The 20,918-nt window shown below is 41.8% G+C and overlaps 1 long non-coding RNA gene across 2 annotated transcripts in view; it reads right to left on the bottom strand.

The window, feature by feature from the left end:
- The window catches only part of LOC142760009 (uncharacterized), a 125,432-nt gene that overhangs the window by 50,703 nt on the left and 53,811 nt on the right, over positions 1-20,918 (bottom strand). For both annotated transcript variants that reach the window (XR_012883231.1, XR_012883230.1), the window contains exon 3: positions 8,493-8,594. This is a non-coding gene — a long non-coding RNA (uncharacterized LOC142760009). The remainder of the gene's footprint in view (positions 1-8,492; positions 8,595-20,918) is intronic.

The raw sequence follows: 20,918 nt of genomic DNA, 5'->3' as shown, positions 1-20,918 counted from the left end.
TGTTGTTTTCGCCACTCCAATAAATGTATTCACAAGAGTGGGCTCTCAACCCTGCCCCTGCCGGTTTTAGATCAGCATCAGGGATCAATGGACCCATGTTCTATCAGTTGGTGGGTATGCCATAAATATATGGTAACACAAAAAAGGAAAGTTTCCACAGCACTAGACCCAGAGTGGGTGCATGCCTCAACAGCACCTGGTCCACAGTCCTAAATACTGGACATACCAATAGACACAGAGGCAGCACTTCCAAAAGATAGTAGCTTTATTTACCCGTGCAACGTTTCAGTCAAAATGCTGTGGTTTTGCAGAAAATCAGAATGTGTTAATAAGCCCTAACACTGATTTTTACGAGGCATATTCAAATTTACAGACATGCATACATCCACGGCCGATTCCAGCTTTCCTGCTGCCTGAGGCAAAAATTTAGATAGATATCTAAATAGATATCCCCCTGGCTGTCCTACATCACTTCCAGCCAACTCTTGTGGATAAGCCCTTGCCTTTTATCTCCCTGGCATGCTTGGTGCAGTGATGAAGCCAGGCAGATTACACCTCGCTGCACGGTGCGTGCCCATGGAATGGCGCATCTGAGATAGTTAACAGAGACTGGAAGTGATGTAGAACAGTCAGGGGGGTGGCAATCAAGCATGGAAAGGTAAGTTTGGAGGCAGGATTATGTGACTCTTCAGGATAGCAGCACCGCATCATAACCCTTTATAGAGTAATTAACTGTAACGTCCGTGGTCGCGGACCATGAACTCCTTCCTTCCAGGCGACACCCTTCTCTCCATGGAGGTCTGCACATACGGCCGTCCACAGTGACCACCAGGGTGCGCTCGCGAGCTCAGTACAGACTTAAGAAGCCAAGCGCATGCAGGTGGGAGATTGAGCTGATTGCTCCCAGAGCACCCAGGGCTATAAGAAGGGCTGTGCCCCTCCTTGCAATGCCGGAGTATTGTCTGTCGTATCCAAAGTTTGTCTATGCAAATGGTCTCCTAGTGTTTTCCAGTTCCCCGTACATATATCCTGTATCCCGTGCTATCCTGGTCAAGTTCCGTGCTGAGCTGTAGTCGTGCTGTGCTGTATTCCACGCCTGTCCTGCTACTCCACGCCTGACGTCTACATGCTGCCTAGTCCCAGCCGAGCCTGCCTTGCTACTGTCCGAGCTGTCACAGGTACACTATACGAACTATAGACTGTGACCTGCGCCCTGTTGGCCAGCTGCCATACCATCTAGGCGGTACAGCTCAGTGGGTCCACGAACCCAACATGACTTTAGCATACAGCGCGCACCGTTTTAAAAGTTGATTTTATAGATTTTGCTGCATCTGAAAAAAACATGCAGGGAAATGTTTAAAAATATTTTTCAGGTCATGTATTACCGCATGGTTCAAGGGGTTAAAACTACTTCACAGGTTCCCATTAAATATACAATGAATTGCAACAATTCCATCTGCAGCGCAATTTTGTTATTATAAATATATCCTCTATAATTACAGATCCACAACCAAGCTCTGACATATATACGGCACCAGAATCAAGCTGAGTACATATATACAGTACCAGAACAAAGCTCAGTACATAAATACAGCACCAGAACAAAGCTCAATACATATATAAATAGCACCAGAACCAAGCTCAATACATTTATACACAGCATCAGAACCATGCTCAATACATATATACACAGCAGCAGAACCAAGCTCAATACATGTATACACAACAGCAGAACCAAGCTCAATACATATATACAACAGCAGAACCAATCTCAGTACATAAATACAACACCAGACCCAAGCTTAGTACATAAATACAGTACCAGAACAAAACTCAGTACATATATACAGCATAGAGCCCCCTGTAGATAGTGCCTCACATGCATAGTGCCCCCTATAGAGCCTTCTGAAGATACTGCTCCCTATAGAGAATCCTGTAGATACTGCTCCCCATAGAGCCCCTGTAGATAGTGCCCCCATAGACCCCCCTAGTGATAGTGCCCTACATAGATCCCCCTGTAGATAGTGCCCCACAGCTTCCTGTAGATACTGCTCCCCTAGAGTCTGCAGTATATAGGGCCCCCTGTAGATGGTGCCCCACAAACAGCCCCCTGTAGATACTTCCCCCCAGAGTCCCCTGTATATAGGGCCTGCTATACATAATAACACTAACTAAAAAACAAAAGTTACATACTCACCTGATCCTGTTGCCGCACCATCCTCTAGCAACACAGGCCTGCTCTCTTCTGAGCAAGTCTGCTGGAGCTGAATGACGCAAGTGGCACGATGACGTCATAGCGCCACCTGCGTAATTGAAAAGTGCTGAATGGCAGGGCTAGGAACTAATGTTCCTTGTCATGCTCTTGAGCGTCTTTCAATGACGCAAGCGGAATCGCGCCACTTGCATCATTGGAAGGCGCTGAATGGCAGGGCAAGGAACTAATGCCAGTGCTAGTAATTGTATCTTCGTCCTATAGACTCTGATACAATTATACTGAAGGAGGGGGTAGCGGTGGTTGGAAAAGGGGCGGGGCTACCACCCTGACTTACACTGGTCTCCCCTGAAGGACTGCACTGGCTCGCAGGTGCCGACTCAAGGTCCACCGACATCCCGGACCGGTCCCCCGCCGGGGAAGGAAGAGAGACCAGGGAGTGAGCAGCCCTCTGCTGAGAACGGGCACCGGAACACTCCAACGCCAGGCTGCCCTCCCGACCGGCACAACGCCAGGAGAGGCAGCCTATAACGTCAGCGGTCGCAGACCGCAGACTCCTATCATCCTGTAGACATCTTCCTCCCCAGAGATGCCAGCACATGCGGCCGTCCTGTCCTGCAGTGACCACTAGGGTGCGCGCTCAAGCTCATTCCCGGCTAAAATGAGCCAGAGCGCAAACATATTTTAAATTGACTGATTGCTCCCATGATCACCCTGGACTATAAGAAGGGCCCTGCCCCTTCCTTCATTGCCTGAGCTTTGTTGTGTTACCTATGTTAGTCTTAGCAAATGGTCCCTTAGTGTATTCCAGTTCCCAGTGTTTCCGTTCCTGCTACCTGTATCCTGTTCTACCTTGTTCCTGTGCTGTAGAGAGTCATGTTGTATCATGTTGTATCATGTTGTATCATGCTGTATTTCACCACACCTGGTGTCTGCCTGCTGCAAAGGTCCCATCCGAGCCTGCCTTCGCTACTGTCTGTATTGCCACAGGTACCCTTATTCGAACTATTGACGTTGCCTTGGTGTCCTATTTGGCCAGCTGCTATACCGCTACAGCGCTACGGCCCAGTGGGTCCACACACCCACTGTGACACAGTCGCACCGGAACCACTGATGCACTGTCGATCCAGGGGAGAGGCAGAATTGAGGGGGCCTCCCCTCGCAGAACAAACTGGCCGCATGCGAGGATTCCTCCAAGACACCCGCGGCTGCAAACCGAGTGGGGGCCGAGCCTCGGGAGTCCGAGGGTCCCTGCTGGGGCTCCCCACACGTCTCTGGACACGAGGCGTATGCTCGGGGCTAAGCCGCTCCGGCGGCCGAGACTGTCGCGAGCGCGTCCGCGCCACAACAGGGGGGACAGCAGCAGATCCCCTCCCCTGCCCCAGTATAGTCCGGACCTGATCCTGGAGCCAAGCCTCTCCATTCTCCAGTGCTGCCTGCAGCTGCGCCATCAAAACATCCATTGCACTAGACAAGGTAGGAAACACACTCACTATCCTGTCACCTAAAATGGAAGCATGTCCCTCCTCTAGTCTGCTCTTATATGCACTATTCAGGGAAAAGGAAGAGGGCCTTCTCCCTCGGTCCTCCCTCCCCTCACTCTACACACCCAGACACCTGCTTTGTAATCTCCCTTTTCACCTTTTCCTGACTTCCTAAAGTATCTACTTATTACACCACTTCTCTGCTAATAATGATGGTCTTAAAACTCCATTAACCCTTTTATAACCTACCTAGCCTAGCTTAAACCCCTGTCAAGCTGCCTTACTCCGCTATACCTGTGGCCCGCTACGTGGCTCTCATATGACTTACCAATGCGTGCAGATCCATTCTACACAATGGCCTTCTGACCGTTGATAAGAACAGATACTATACTTGATCTATACTTCAACCAAAAAGAGAAGGATCAGCTCTGAAAAGGATCATGTGACATACCTCTGCTACTTGCTTAAATTCTGACAGTTGGTCCTCAGCATTCAGCAACAAACTACCACTCACAATACATAATACCACATGGTGAGAAAGTTTGTGTTCAGATGCTGAGGACCAACAGTCAAAGCTTAACATTTTATGTTTTAGATTTACAAGGTCGATTGCAACTTTCTTTCACATACGAAAACATATAGGTCACCCGCCTACCGAAGTAAAGCCACGATTTTTCTGCAAATCACAGGAAACTCTGTATTATACCATGGAACTCTTTTCCAGAACATGCAATAATTTCTTTATAGGCATAAAATAGTCAAATAAAAAAACAAAAACTTATTATAATTATTTCTTTTTAAGTGCTACTATAGTGTGCATCCTACCAGGATAATAACTGCTGCACTCCCTCAGCCAGTCAGGTGTGGTCTACCATTATTCTCCAGCCTCCTTTAGCCTCCCTCAATGTACACTGATACATAATTAGATCATAATTAATTTATTATAACAAATAAAATAAAATACATATTTTCATGGAGTTTTATAGCGCACACTCGCTAATATACATGCACTGATTCTGAGATTTTCATAGATTTTTATAGCGCTGCCGGGGGACCGGAATTCTAGTTGCACAGCTTTCTTTCTTCATCATGTGACCAGCTCCTCTGTACTCTATGTACAAGTACTAGCATTAGTCCATTGATTACATACGGGAGTACAGCGGGGCTGGTCACATGACGAAGAGTCGTATCGTCATCAAAGAAGACTCTGCAAGTAGACTTCTGGTCCCCCGGCAGCGCTGTAAAAATCTATGAAAATCTCAGAATCAGCGTGACGGGGACCGGAATATATACTAGAGAGTGTATTCACATACTGCTAATCATTTTTGGTCCCCACAAAACCCCTTTAAATAAAACAAATAAATGGTACATAAAATAAGAATGCTGAGACTGGGGAAAAATGTGTGTAATTAACTGGCTCAGTGATAGAAAACAAAGGGTGGGTATTAAACCCTTCAGGAATGAGCAATTTTTTGATTTTTGATTTTCGTTTTTCACCCTACGCCTTCCAAGAGCCATAACTTTTTTATTTTTCCGTCAAAAGAGTGGTATGATGGCTTATTTTTTGTGGGAGGAGTTGTAGTTTCTAGTGGTAGCATTTAAAGTACCATTTAATATACTGGGAAACTGGAAAGAAATTATATGCGTGCTGAAATTGGAAAAAAACTGTAATTCCTCTATTGTTTTTTGGGTTTCATTTTTACGGTTTTCACAGTGTGGTAGAAAAGACAACTTAACTTTATTCTGTGGCTCAATACGATTATGGTGATACCAAATTTATATATTTTTTTTATAATTTAGTACTTTTAAAGAAAAAATACTTTTTGTTAAAAAAAATAGTTTTGTGTCGTCACATTCTGAGAGCCATAACGTTTATATTTTTTCATCGATTGAGCAGTGTGACAGCTTATTTTTTGCGGAACGAGCTGTAGTTTTTATCGGTATAATTTTTTGATACATACAACTTTTTATTACATTTTTTAAGAGCTAAGTTGACCAAAAAACTGCGATTTTTGGCGTTTTAAATTATTATTTTTTTTCGGTGTTCACCGTGTGCGTTAAATAACGCTATATTGTAATAGTTCAGACTTTTACAGATGCAGCAATACCAATTTTGTTACATTACTTTAGAGGAAAAATGGGAAAAGATTATTTTTTTTCAACTTTACATTTTTTTTTCAGTAATACTAAAAACTTAATTTCACTTTTTTTTTTACATAGTTTATGTATTGAAGTATATTGTCATTTTTACAGGCTTCTGTTAAGCCCTGCCACAGCCAGGGCTGAAGAGAGGCAGAGTGAAAGCAGTCCTGGGGGCATTAGGCCCATGGGCTGCCATGACAACCGTCGTCACCCCCCGATCTCTTTGTGGGTGGCTCCCCCACTTTTTCAATGCCTCAGATGCTGCGGTCGCGATTGACTGCAGCATTTAAGGTGTTAAACAGCCAGGAACAGTGCAATCGCTGTTCCTGGCTGTTAGTCCCGGATGTCAGCTGTAAAACGCAGCTGACACCCGCTGCATATGGAGCGCGCTTAGCGCGTGAGCACACTCCAAACATCACCAGGACGTAATGGCACATCTGGGGCGCGAAGGGGTTAATAGTACATACTCAGATTGGGTCACCGCTACTAGTGGGGTAGTATTGGGCCCTAAATATAAGTTACCACATGAGACCAAACAGGATATACCAACTCTGGTTTTAGAATGTAGTGAACAATTCACACAAATCAAAGATATGCTAATGAAATATCTTCCTATATTGACAGATTATGCCCTTTTAAACTCAATTGTAAAACAACATGGTTGTCGTGTTGCCTCACGCAGAGCACCGACATTGGGTAACTTACTGTCCCCCTCTTTATTCTCATCTCACAAAACTCAATCTACCTGGCTATATCAGCAGGGTTTCTATAGGTGCGGGTCTCACCCATGCAAAGTCTGTCTATTTACACAACCGAACGAGGCCTTCCATGACTGAAAATACCAATATATTTTACATCAAATCTTACATCAATTGCAACAGTGAAGGGGTTATTTACATCATTAAATGCACAGTTGCAGAAAATTGATCAGAAAATTCAAGACAAGAATTCTGGAACACCTGGGATATATTAGGAATGTTACTATATGTAACATCTCTAATGCAGCTAGACACTTTGTCAACGTACATGATAGATCAACAAAATCATTTAAAACTTATGCCATTGAGAAAGTTAGAAAGTCCATCAGAGGGGGGAATCTTAGACATACTCTTCTGGATAGGGAGGCATTTTGGATTTACAATTTAAAAACTAGAGTACCAAAGGGGTTGAACCTCCGCAAAGAAATAATGTTCCATTACTGAACAGAGTGGAAAACATATATCAATATTAATAATCATTGTCATTTTTTAATGAAGTAAACATGCATTAAATTAAATGATCATTGTCAACAAAAGCTCATCAAATTTTTCAACATGCAAAATTGTTGCTAACTGTGGAACAACAAAATGTATATTTCCTCATATGATATATGGGCAATAGCATTGTAAACATAAAACATAAAAAGATCGACTGAAGAAAAATTACGTGTCTGTAATATCGAATAACTCTTTGATAAAATATAACTTTTTAGGCATATCCTTTCATAAAATATGAAAGAAACTAGTGGGGCATCTAAAATACAATTATTTAGCATAGAGAATTTAATATTTACGTAATCACCTTAAATAACTTTGTCTTGTGAATTCATACATTCCAAACGATTCATTCTTTAAAACAAAATTTTACTTAGGTGTAAGGCCTCATGCACACGACCGTAGCCGTGTGCACGGCCGTGATTTTTGGGTCGGCCAGCTGCGGACTGTCAGCCGCAGGCCGCCCGCAAATCGCGGGACATGCACATGGCCGCGGCCATTGTTTTCAATGAGCCCGGACCGCAGAACCGGGCCGTAATAAGACATGCCCGTTCTTTCTGCGGTCCGGGCTCCCGGGCCGTGCAAGGACCGCAAAAACTACGGTCGTGTGCATGGCCCCATAGAAAAGAATGGGGCCTCAATTCTCCCGTGGATTTTCGGGGGAATTGCGGCCGCAAAAACACGTTCGTGTGCATGGGGCCTAAGATTAAAACATATTATAATCGGCAAAACATGTATTAAATTGAAATAATTATTAGCAACAGGGTACATTGAGTCATCCACCATACGAAATTTTTTCCACTTGTGGATTAGTAAAATGCACATTGTACGAAACGGGATACGGCAAATAGAGCCTCCTGACCGTTAATATTGGCTATAATATATATACAGAATTCAATTATTATTGATGGAATATGAAATAAATCAGCACCATAATATAACTATATAACATAGAGAATCTTAATATAAGTATAATCAGGTAACAACTACCCAGTCTCGTGTACATATGCATTTTCAGACAATCCTATTCTCATAACAAAATTTTATTTATATGTAATATTAAAGTATATTGTACTATATGTTAAGAACTGCCAATGCATACAAATTATGCCAGCATGGTTTTTATTTTTATTTTAAAGCAACTTATTTTAATATCACTATGCACTCTTTTTGTTTTGTTTTGATTTGCGATATGCGTTAACGCTAAGTCTTTTTGCTATGCAGTTGTCAAACAAAAAAATAATAATAATTCACCATCGGAATATCCATATTTGAGTTAGACATAAATATGAACATACGATCGAGAAAATAAACATGTGTTGTTAGAAGTGATTTTTCTACACACTATTATCCGCTAAACAAATACAAGTAAAACATATATAAATTTTCTCTTCTACTTACCTTATGTGGAATGATATCGTGATTTCCTAGGGAGTCCTCCCCTAGTCCAGGTGTAGGATAATTGATTCCTCCTGGGTTTTCTTGGATATAAAGCTTGACTGACTGCAACGCAAATAGACATGAGCCATGAATATTACAGAAGTGTTGTCCGAAACGCGTAGGCTACTGCTACCACTCCCTTTGCACTTGAACTTTTAATTATTGAATTAAACTTGGAACTGTGGTTCCTTTTTACAATCCTCTACAAGCCCTGGATCATTTCTTCTTTTTCTTGCTACTTTGCCTTGTGCCGTGACGCAGGATTCGAGCGCGGTCTGGATTAGGACAATCAGTGGGTGAGCTGGAGGATTCCTCCCTATTTTTTCCTTAGTAGATTTGGCAATTGATATGACAACAACAGTTCAGTAGTGTGCAAAGATTATCTCCAGACATCGTAAGGTGGAAAGGATAGAGGAAATATTTAAAAAAATATTTTTATATTCCATGAATTTCAGAACAGGTATAGAAGACGTTTCCCATATGTAAGTAACTCAAGTTACACAAAGTCTGGAGCCAACTATTCTGTCATTGCAAATATCTAAATCTATCTTTCATATCCTAGGCATACGGAGGTGCAGTAGAGCTCCATAGAAGTCTATGAATGCCATATTACTGCTTGTACGGAGGTGTAAAACACACATGTGTATGGGCCTTTGTCTCATTGCATGCAAACATGCAATCATATGGGACATCAATGTATATGTAGATATTTTTTACGCCTGCTAAGAAAGGAGTTATTTTTTACGTCTGTTAAGAAAGGCCACCACTACATAATATAACAAATGCATTAGACGCAGCTATTTGCGGTGGCGGTTTTTTCCTGTCTTCTGTTAGAATACAAATTATATTTCTCAACACTATATTTGCACATTCTGAAAACCCCATCATCTTTACCATGATGATTTTGTGCCTACACACTAAAGTAACAAGAAGCACAATGAAAAAATGTCATACCCTTTTATGTGTGTGTATATCCTGTAAGGTAGGATTGAACTTTGACTGCAGTTACATCAATTTCCTAATGCACCTGCTGCATTTTCCATTACAACAATAGTCTTTTGTGTTTGCAACTTTTGGTCTTAGAGTCTAATGAATAAGAACAAACTCCAAAATACGTAAATATTCATTTGCTTTAAAATCCACATTGTTCTTTTTATGACAAAGTAATCCTTGCTTAGGAAGTGTAAAGGTAGTTTACCATTAATATTTGTAGAAGTATTAGATGTGCTAAGCTTGATTTCTCTTTATTTACTGTCACTTAGCAACTATATATGTTTTCATTGAACCATTTAAAACAAATATATGTCCCACTTATGATAAAAAAAAGATTAATAAAGTCATGAATAACTTACCCATCAACCCTTTTAGCAATATAACAAATAACGTTCTTTTAAAGGAACACTAACTATAAAGTCAACAGTTAATATAAGTGAAGCATGCAGTGCCCAGATAGTGGCAAAATAGTGGCAAACGGCACTAATTTAATACAATTCAGTTAATTTGCTGAGGTAATCGGGAGAGATTTCACCCCATGCTTCCAGAAGCCCCTCCCACAAGTTGGATTGGCTTGAAGGGCACTTCTTGCGTACCATACGGTCAAGCTGCTCCCACAACAGCTCTATGGGGTTGAGATCTGGTGACTGCGCTGGCCACTCCATTACAGATAGAATACCAGCTGCCTGCTTCTTCCCTAAATAGTTCTTGCATAATTTGGAGGTGTGCTTTGGGTCATTGTCCTGTTGTAGGATGAAATTGGCTCCAATCAAGCGCTGTCCACAGGGTATGGCATGGCGTTGCAAAATGGAGTGATAGCCTTCCTTATTCAAAATCCCTTTTACCTTGTACAAATCTCCCACTTTACCAGCACCAAAGCAACCCCAGACCATCACATTACCTCCACCATGCTTGACAGATGGCGTCAGGCACTCTTCCAGCATCTTTTCAGTTGTTCTGCGTCTCACAAATGTTCTTCTGTGTGATCCAAACACCTCAAATTTCGATTCGTCTGTCCATAACACTTTTTTCCAATCTTCCTCTGTCCAATGTCTGTGTGCTTTTGCCCATATTAATCTTTTCCTTTTATTAGCCAGTCTCAGATATGGCTTCATATCTTCACATCCCGGAGTCGCCTCTTCACTGTAGACGTTGACACTGGCGTTTTGCGGGTACTATTTAATGAAGCTGCCAGTTGAGGACCTGTGAGGCGTCTATTTCTCAAACTACAGACTCTAATGTACTTGTCTTGTTGCTCAGTTGTGCAGCGGGGCCTCCCACTTCTCTTTCTACTCTGGTTAGAGCCGGTTTGTGCTGTCCTCTGAAGGGAGTAGTACACACCGTTGTAGGAAATCTTCAGTTTCTTGGCAATTTCTCGCATGGAATAGCCTTCATTTCTAAGAACAAGAATAGACTGTCGAGTTTCACATGAAAGTTCTCTTTTTCTAGCCATTTGGAGAGTTTAATCGAACCCACAAATGTAATGCTCCAGATTCTCAACTAGCTCAAAGGAAGGTCAGTTTTACAGCTCCTCTAAACAGCAAAACTGTTTACAGCGGTGCTAACATAATTGCACAAGGGTTTTCAAGTGTTTTCTAATCATCCATTAGCCTTCTAACACAGTTAGCAAACACAATGTACCATTAGAACACTGGAGTGATGGTTGCTGGAAATGGGCCTCTATACACCTATGTAGATATTGCATTAAAAACCAGCCGTTTGCAGCTAGAATAGTCATTTACCACATTAACAATGTATAGAGTGTATTTCTGATTAGACTAATTTAATGTTATCTTCATTGAAAAAAACTGTGCTTTTCTTTCAAAAATAAGGAAATTTCTAAGTGACCCTAAACTTTTGAACGGTAGTGTATATATATAAGTGGAGAGCGCTATAGTTGTTGCTTTTGTTTTACTCGTAGTTTCAATACTGCCGATTTTACCAATGGATTTCGTTGTGGTAAGAGCTCGTCCACACACTCCTGGATTGCTGCATTTTTTCTGGCCGGAAATTTGGCCGGAAAAAACGCAGCAGAATACAGTAGCAGCATAGTGGATGAGATTTAACAAATCTCATCCACATGCTGCATAAAATTTCTGAGCCGAAATTGACCTGCGGTGCGTAATTTACAGACCGCAGTTTGTCAATTCCTGCTACGGAAAATGTGCAGAATTGCTGCGTTTTTCATAGGAGACGTCTCCATCTCCTAACATTGAGAAAAACGCAGCAATTTACGCACCATTTTCTGCCTCAAAAGCCGCAGAAAATTGTGTTTTTGCCGCAGCGGAAAGCCTTTGACTTTCAAATGGAATTGCTGCAGAAATTTTCTGTAGCAATTCCGTTGTGTGTGGACAAGCCCTAAATCCGCAGTTGAGTTTTTCTCAATGTTGGGGGATAGTGACATTCCTCTGAAAAACGCAGCAATTCATTCCACTCCCTATTTGTGGCTACAAGCCAGGAAGAGGTGTCTTATAATTGTCAACCGGTGTCCAACTGCCATTTTGGGAGTGATTTTACAATGGCAGCTGGCAGAACTCTAGGACACACCAAAAGGCTAAGGGTATGTGCACACGGCTTATTTTCAGCCGTTTTTCGGGTCGTAAACGCCCGAAAAACGTCCAAAAAAGTCTGAAGCAGAACACCTCCAAACATCTGACCATTGATTTCAATGGGAAAAACAGTGTTCTGTTCCGACGGGGTGCTTTTTTACGCGGCTGTTTTTCATTGACTCTATAGAAAAACAGCACTAAAAACGCCCATAAAAAACGCCGTGAAAAACGCGAGTTGCTAAATAAAATCCGAAAATCAGGAGCTGTTTGTTTTTCCTTGAAAACGGCTCTGTATCTTCAGACGTTTTTTTGCTAAGCGTGTGAAAATAGCCTACGAATGATGAAAGTCAAGAGGGAACACCCTGTGGTGAATGACTTTTCAGTTGAATGGTTCACACGGCGTGTATTTTATGCGTTTTTTAGCGCATTTTATGCATAAAAAAATGCGTAAAAACAATGCTTGATTAAGCTTCCAATTTACATCAATAGTAAAGGGCGCTGTTAGTACATACAACGCGCTTTTTTACGCGAGCGTTGATAAAAAACGCGTTGCTTAAAAAAGAGGTGTCGGATCAATTCTTTGGAGCGTAAAACGCTCCAAATATTCCCATAGTCAGTGGGAGTTCTATTTATGCATCAAAAAAGTTGCAAACTGCGCGCACAAAACACATCAAAAAACACGTTAAAACTGCCTGTATTTTAAAAAGCGCTTTATAAGAAATGCTAGTGTATTTGACAAGTTTACACGTGGGTTTTTTTGAGCGCCGCGTGAACATGCCCTAAGGAAATTATTTATATCTAGTTTCTATTGCGGTGCCGGGGAGAAGACATAAGACTGCTGGAGGTAAGTTTTTTTATTTTTCATATTACTAAAATTTTTTGTTTTACAGGTTCTGCTGGACCGTTTGGACTACTTCCATCTACAATTTGTTTCTTTAAATAAAATGGTTACCGAAGGTTGTGTGGGGGAGTTTTTATTCAAATTAAAGAAAATTTTTAGGGTGTATTCGCACAGTGCAATTTTGCGTGGTTTCGTCTCGCAGCCAATAACCGCATTGAAAAAATTCCGGTATATACGCATGCATTTTTCGATGCGCTTTGCGGCCACGCAGGAAAAACTGCACTGTGTGAATACAGTTCACACAGAGTTTTCTTGCAGGCAGAGAAAAAAATCTGTCTCAGAATTCCTTCAGGAATCTTCCTGCACTTTTTCGTCCGTGGTTTTTGCCCACACCCATAAAATCGAATGCAATGACCGCGTTAGAGAAACACCACGAAAAACACTGTCGGAAACGAGTGTCGCAGATTTTTTCTGACCCCATTAATTTCAATAGGAGGTCAAAGGCGGAAGCTGCCTTAAAGGGAATGTGTCGCTAGAAATTTTTTTTTTTTATTTAAACAGTTAGTGTATACATGATTAGACATTGTTTTAATTTTTTACGAGTCAGGAAATATTATAAATTAGATTCTAATTTATAACATTTCCCTGTGCTGGTCACTAGAGGGTGCAATTCCCAAAATTGCAGCATTGGCATGTGGCAAAGCAACCGCATTGCTTTATGCTGCAAAATTTGAGAAGACACACTCGCTCTAGCGTCCTCAAACAATCCCCCCTCCTTTATCCTGGCTAGTGCCAGTAGAAAGGAGGGGATTGAACGGTCAAACCTCCTACACTGTGTGTCGCCATTTTTTTTGAATACACATACATAACTTACCTGCTCCTGCCGCCGCCGCTCCCTCCGGTCCGTCCGCTCGCTTCTGAACACATGTCCGGAAGCCGCGACCGGAAGTAGTCATCTTACTGTCCGGCCGCGGCTTCCGGTCCACAAGAAAATGGCGCCGGATGTCGCTCGGCCGAAGACCTTCCATTTGGACTGTGTGGGAGCGGAGCATGCGTCGTTCCCACACAGACGGCGTACACCATAGTGAATGCGAACGGCTCCCGTTCGCATTCTCTATGTGTATGTATGTATGTGCCGTATTCCATCTCTGTATGTGTCGTTAATCGACACATACAGAGATAAAAAAAAAATGCCAGCCCCCATAGTGAAGAAAAAGTTAGAAAAAAAAAAAGTGAAACACAAACACACAAATAAATAAAACATTTTTTAATAAAACACTAAAAGCAAATTGATATAAAAAAAAATTTTTTTCGCGACACCCTTCCTTTAAGAAAGGACATGCCGCTTTTTTTCCCGCGAGCGGCCAAAAGCAGCCCGGGAAGAAGATGCCACTACATCACGTTGAAATCAATGCAGATTAATTTAGGGGTTTTTTGGCGCTGGTTCCGACATGGTTTCCGCTACAAAAATTTCGTGTAAACAGGGAGTTATGTCTCTGTTTTTTAATACTTTAATAGCGCCTTAGTAATGGCAGTTGTCTGTTTGACTACATCCATTACTAAGGCGGGGCTTAGTGTTATCCAGTAAAAAGGCTGCAACTAACCCCCCATTATTACCCTGGTACCCACCTCCACCAGGGGTATCGGGAAGATCCAGGTACAATCCGGTACTTGACCATCTGTAGTGATGGTCGGGCACCGGGCAAGCGCAGGCTGGTATTATTAGGCTGGCAAGGGTCAAAAACAGTGGCCCTTCCCACCCTGGTAATGACAACCTGCTGCTGCTTTATTGTATCTGGCTGGTTATGAAAATGGGAGGGGGCCCCACGTCATTTTCGTCAATTATTTATAGATTTTTTTTTTTTAAAACAACGTGGGGTCCCCATTTTTCATAACCAGCGAGATACGCTAAGGCGTGTTTTTACTTTTTGACCAAGTGGGCGCTGTGGAGAGAAGTGTATGACTGACCAATCAGCGTCATACACTCCTCTCCATTCATTTACTCAGCACATAGTGATCTTGCTAGATCATGATGTGCAGTCACATACTCACACATTAACGTTACTGAAGTGTCTTGAGAGTGAATAGACATCGCTTCCAGCAAGCTGTCATTTACAGCGTGATCTTGCGAGATCACGCTTGCTGTCATTAAGTCCCACACAAACGTTACCGAAGTGTCGGGATCATGATCTAGCAAGATCACTATGTGCTGAGTAAATGAATGAAGAGAAGTGTATGACGCTGATTGGTCAGCGTCATACACTTCTCTTTACAACGCCCACTTGGTCAAAAAGTAAAAACACGCCCAGTTGGGCATTAAGAAAGTCATTAGCATAAATCTAAAATAGGTCATAACTCCGTCAAAATTGATCGTTTTTCAGTTAAACAATTATTATTTAAGTGATTACACATTGTTTTAATTTTTTCACCAGTCAGGAAATATTATAAATTAGATTCTAATTTATAACATTTCCATGTGCTGGTCACTAGAGGGAGCAGTTCCCAAAATTGCAGCATGGTCAATGTGGTAAAGCAACCTCATTGATTTATGCTGCAAATTTGGGGTGGACACACGATCTCAAGTGTCCTCACACAATCCCCCCTCCCTTCTTCTGGCTAGTGCCAGGAAAGGGAGGGCTTTGAATATATTCAAACCTCCTACACTGTGTTCCGCCATTTTCTGAGCGACTGCACAGTGTAGGAGGATTAGATACAGGGCTCAGCAGACAGTAATAAATGAACATAATACCCACGAACATAATACCCACGAACATAATACCCACAAACATGAATTACCTGCTCCTGCCGCCGCCTCCGCTGGTCTACGCTCCTCTTCCTTGCGCCTTCGCTTTATTGAACATATGGGCGGAAGTCGTCATCTTACTGTCCGGCAGCGGCTTCTGGTCCACATGAAAATGGTGCTGGATTTCGCTCTACGAACGAGCTTCGTTTTGGTCTGTGTGGGAGCTGCGCACGCAACTGTGAATGGAACGGCTCCCGTTCACAATCTCTATGGGGTTGTATGTGTCGTATTCCATCTCTGTATGTGTCGTTAACCCCTTAAGGACGCAGCCTTAAGCCTTTGGCCTTAAGGCTCAGAGCCCATTTTTCAAATCTGACATATTTCACTTTATGTGGTAATAACGTCGGAATGCTTAAACCTATCCAAGCGATTCTGAGATTGTTTTCTTGTGACACATTGGGCTTCATGTTCGTGGTAAAATTTGGTCGATACATTTAGTGTTTATTGGTGAAAAATTGCAAAATTTAGAGAAATTTTAGAAAAAATAGCATTTTTCAGAATTTAAATGCATCTGCTTGTAAAACAGATGGTTATACCACCCAAAATAGTTACTTGTTCACATTTCCCATATGTCTACTTTAGATTATTTTTCTTGGACGTTACAAGGCTTAGAACATAAACAGCAATTTCTCATATTTTTAAGAAAATTTCAAAAGCCTTTTTTATTAAGGTACCTGTTCGGTTCTGAAGTGGTTTGAGGGGCCTATGTATTAGAACCCCCACATAAAACACCCCATTTTAAAAACTAGACCCCTCAAAGTATTCAAAACAGCATTTAGAAAGTTTTTTCATTTCAATTTTATTCAATTTTTTTTCTGTAACACATACGGTTTTACCAGAGAAATACTACTAAATATGTATTGTCCAGATTCTGCAGTTTTTAGAAATGTCCCATATGTGGCTCTAGTGTGCTCGTGGACTAAAACACAAGCCCCAGAAGCAAAGAAGCACCTAGTGCATTTTGAGGCCTCTGTTTTATTAGAATATATTTTAGGCAGCATGCCAGGTTTGAAGAGGTGTTAAGGTGCCAAAACAGTAGGAATCCGCAAAATGTGACCCCATTTTGGAAACTACACCCCTCAAGGAATTCATTTATGGTTGTTGTTATCATTTTGACCACACAGTTTTTTCACAGCACCTATTTGAATTGGCCTGTGAAATTAAAAAAATGAAATTTTTTCCAATAAGATGTCATTTGTGATCAAAATTTCTTATTTTCACAGGGAACAAAATACCCCATTTTGTTGCCCAATTTGTCCTTAGTGCTGCAATACCCCATTTGTGGTGATAAACTGCCATTTGGGCCCATGGGAGGGCTCAGAAGGAAAGGAGAGCTATGTGTTTGTTGGAGTCCAGATTTTGCTGGATTGGTTTTCGGGTGCCATGTCGCATTTGCAGAGCCCCAGAGGTACCAAAGCAATAGAAACCCACAAGAAGTGACCCCATTTTGGAAACTACATCTCTCAAGGAAATCATATATGGTTGTTGTTACCATTTTGACAGCACAGTTTTTTCACAGCACCTATTTGAATTGGGCTGTGAAATGAAAAAAAGTCTTTTTTTCCAATAAGATGTCATTTTTTATCAAAATTTCTTATTTTCACAGGGAACAAAATACACCATTTTGTTGCCCAATTTCTCCTGAGTGCAGCAATATCCCATTTGTGGCGATAAACTGGCGTTTGGGCCCATGGGAGGCCTCAGAAGGGAAGGAGCGCTGTGTGTTCTTTGGAGTGCAGATTTTGCTGGTTTGGTTTTCGGGTGCCATGTCGCATTTGCAGAGCCCCAGAGGTATCAACGCAATGGAAACTCACCAGAAGTGACCCCATTTTGGAAACTACACCCCTCAAGGAATTCATTTATGCGTAATGTGACCATTTAGACCCCATAGTTTCTTCACAGAACTTATTTGAATTGGGCTGGGAATTAAAAAAAAAAAAAATTTTTACCAATAATATGTCGTTTTACCTCAAAAGTTCTTATTTTCACAAGAAATAAAATACTAAATTTTTTTGGCCAATTTGTCCTGAGTGCATCAATACCTCATTTGTGGCGATAAACTGCAGTTTGGGCATATGGGAGGGCTCCGAAGTAAAGGAGCGCTATTTGTTCTTTGGAGTCCAGATTTTGCTGGATTGGTGTCAGGATTCTGTTGTTGTACTGCAAAATTACCACTAGTGGCCGCTGTTTTACACTTTGAAGAATTGTGCTGCACTTTTACTCCTTACCACTGGAGGCTGCTGTTTTGCCCTTAAACCTGCCCTTAACCAAGATGGCAAATGTTGCATCGTGTGAACCATCTTGTTTCCTGTTTGGGCCTACTTCAGACCACATGGAATACCAAACAGTGCTTGAGTATTGTGACTTGTTTCCAGTCTCCTGCTCCTGAGAACTGTCTTTGCCAGACTGTTCCTACTTCCTTGCTATTTACTTCTACTCGTGTTCCACCCTCCAAGCACTGTTCCTGGGGACGTCTCACCGGGTTCTGCACTGTGCTCCGCTCGCTACTTCTGACCATAGGATTCCAGCAGTGTTCGCCAGTATCGTAACAGGATACTCAAGCCTTTTCCATGGAATCCGTCAGAGAAGCAAGTTTGTAGGTTCGTGTGAACAATATGAACTGTTTGCTTACTAACATCTTTGCTGACATGCAAACTTTAAAGACTAAATATTTGGCGTTTGAAAATCAAACAACCCATGATGTTCAAGTTTATGGACAAGCTACACAGGGTTTACAAGGCATGGTGGCTCAGCAAGCAGAGCTGATCCGGGAACTTCAGAATCGAGTTGTGACCCCAGCCTCTTCATCTACCCTGCCGCTTCCACCATTCAGGTTTGGTGGGGATCGTGAGAAATACCGTGGATTTATAAACCAATGCAAGTTATATTTTGGTGCATATCCTGCTCACTTCCCTACTGATAATTCAAAGGTGCTGTGTATTATTATGCTTCTGACACATAAGGCTCTAGCCTGGGCAAGCCCTCTTATTGAAACCAACGATGCTCGGCTTGATGACTTGGACGCCTCCCTAGCAGCCATGAGTCAAGTATTTGATGATCCTAACCGGCGTACTACAGCAGAAGCAGCGTTGATGGCTCTACGTCAGGGCAGACGCTCTGTTGCCGAATATGCCACAGATTTCAGACAGTGGGTGATGGATACTGAGTGGAATAATGCTGCAAAATTAACATTCTTTAAAAAAGGACTATCTAGTGCACTTAAGGACAAGTTAGCACGGGCTGAAGCTCCCACAGAGTTTGATGATTTTGTACACCATTGTATTCGAATAGACACTCGGCTGTCAGAGCGTCGACAAGAAAAATGGGGTTCTACCTGGTCCCGTAATAATAACTATTACTCGTCTGCTCCAGCTCCCACTCCTAGAGACTCTGAAACAAAGAATTACCAAGAACACCAAGCTGAACCTATGCAAATTGACAGTATACAAAAGCGTGAAAGTGCCGACAGAAGAGAACGAAGGTTTCGAGAAAATCAATGCTTCTATTGTGGTAAAACTGATCACTTCCTTATCAATTGTCCATGTCGTCAACGCAAGATGGTGGCGGTAGTAGCAGATCAGGACTTCTCTGATGTAGAATCTGTTTCTTCTGAACAAGTGCCACCAGTGCATGCACTCATTCATTCAGTCTCCTGCACAGCACCCAATATTAAAAAAGAACACAAAGACACTCATTGCTTTATTCCCATCAAGTTTAGAATTGATTCTCACTGGATATCCGCCTCTGCCATGGTGGACTCTGGAGCAAATGGGAACTTTATGGACATTTCTTTTGCTAATAAACATGGTGTAAAATTTCAAGAGAGACTGTCACCCATTCTTATGGAAACTGTAGACGGATCCCCTCTGAACTCAGGTCCAGTTGATCAAGAGACTGAACCATTGGAGATAATTGTGAGACCTAATCACCATGAGGTTCTATCTTTCCTATTAATTTCATCCCCACATTTTCCAATTATTTTTGGACTACCATGGCTGCAGGTTCAGAACCCTACAATTGACTGGGAAACCAAAGAAGTGTCTTTTCCATCGGAGGTCCCCTCCTCAGAGTCTTTACCGGAACAATCTCACGAAAAGATTGAAGGGGAGCTTGAAGGATCTCCTAAATTACCTCCTCTATATGACGAATTTACTGATATATGTGACAAAGAGAATGCTAATAAACTTCCTCCACATCGACCTTACGATTGTCCGATTGAACTGTTGCCTGGAGCAGCTATACCTTTTGGATGCATCTACCCATTAGCAGAGCCGGAACTGAAGGCTCTTAAAGAATACATAGATGTAAATTTAGCTAAAGGTTTTATTCGTCCATCTTCATCGCCAGCAGGTGCACCTATATTTTTTGTTAAAAAGAAAGACGGCTCTTTGAGACCTTGCGTTGACTATAGAGAATTAAACAAAGTCACAATTAAAAACCGTTACCCTCTGCCATTGATTCCGGAGTTGCTGGATAGAGTTCGTCAAGCTAAAATATTCACCAAATTGGATCTTCGAGGTGCATATAATTTGGTTCGCATTAGACCAAGTGATGAATGGAAAACAGCGTTTAGATCACGTTATGGACATTATGAATATCTGGTCATGTCTTTTGGACTTTGCAATGCTCCTGCAACCTTTCAGCATTTTATTAATGATATCTTCAAGGACTTGTTAGATCAGTTCGTAGTCATCTATCTGGATGACATATTAATCTTTTCTAATTCTGCAGAAGAACATCAGAATCATGTGAGAATGGTGTTGGAGCGTCTGAAAGCATATCAACTCTATATCAAGTTGGAGAAATGTGAATTCCATCAAACGGAAATACAGTTCTTGGGTTATATCATTTCTCCCCTAGGATTACACATGGATTCTAGCAAGATTCAAGCAATTAGAGACTGGCCAACTCCAAAAAATGTGAAAGAGGTCCAACGATTTGTAGGATTTGCTAATTTCTACAGACGTTTTATCAAGAATTTTTCGGGCATTATTACACCAATTACCCAATTAACAAAGAAAGGGATACCTTTTGTGTGGTCTCCTCAGGCACAAGATGCTTTTTTCAATCTGAAAACAAAATTCACAACAGCCCCTATACTGGTTCATCCTAACCCTGAAAAAGCGTTTATTGTTGAAGTGGATGCTTTAGACGGTGCAATAGGGGCTATTCTATCACAGAGAACTGGAGAGAAAGATTTG

Source organism: Rhinoderma darwinii, chromosome 1 (genome assembly GCF_050947455.1).
Source record: "Rhinoderma darwinii isolate aRhiDar2 chromosome 1, aRhiDar2.hap1, whole genome shotgun sequence".
NCBI lineage: Eukaryota > Metazoa > Chordata > Amphibia > Anura > Rhinodermatidae > Rhinoderma > Rhinoderma darwinii.
This window is presented reverse-complemented; position numbering and strand designations above follow the sequence as displayed.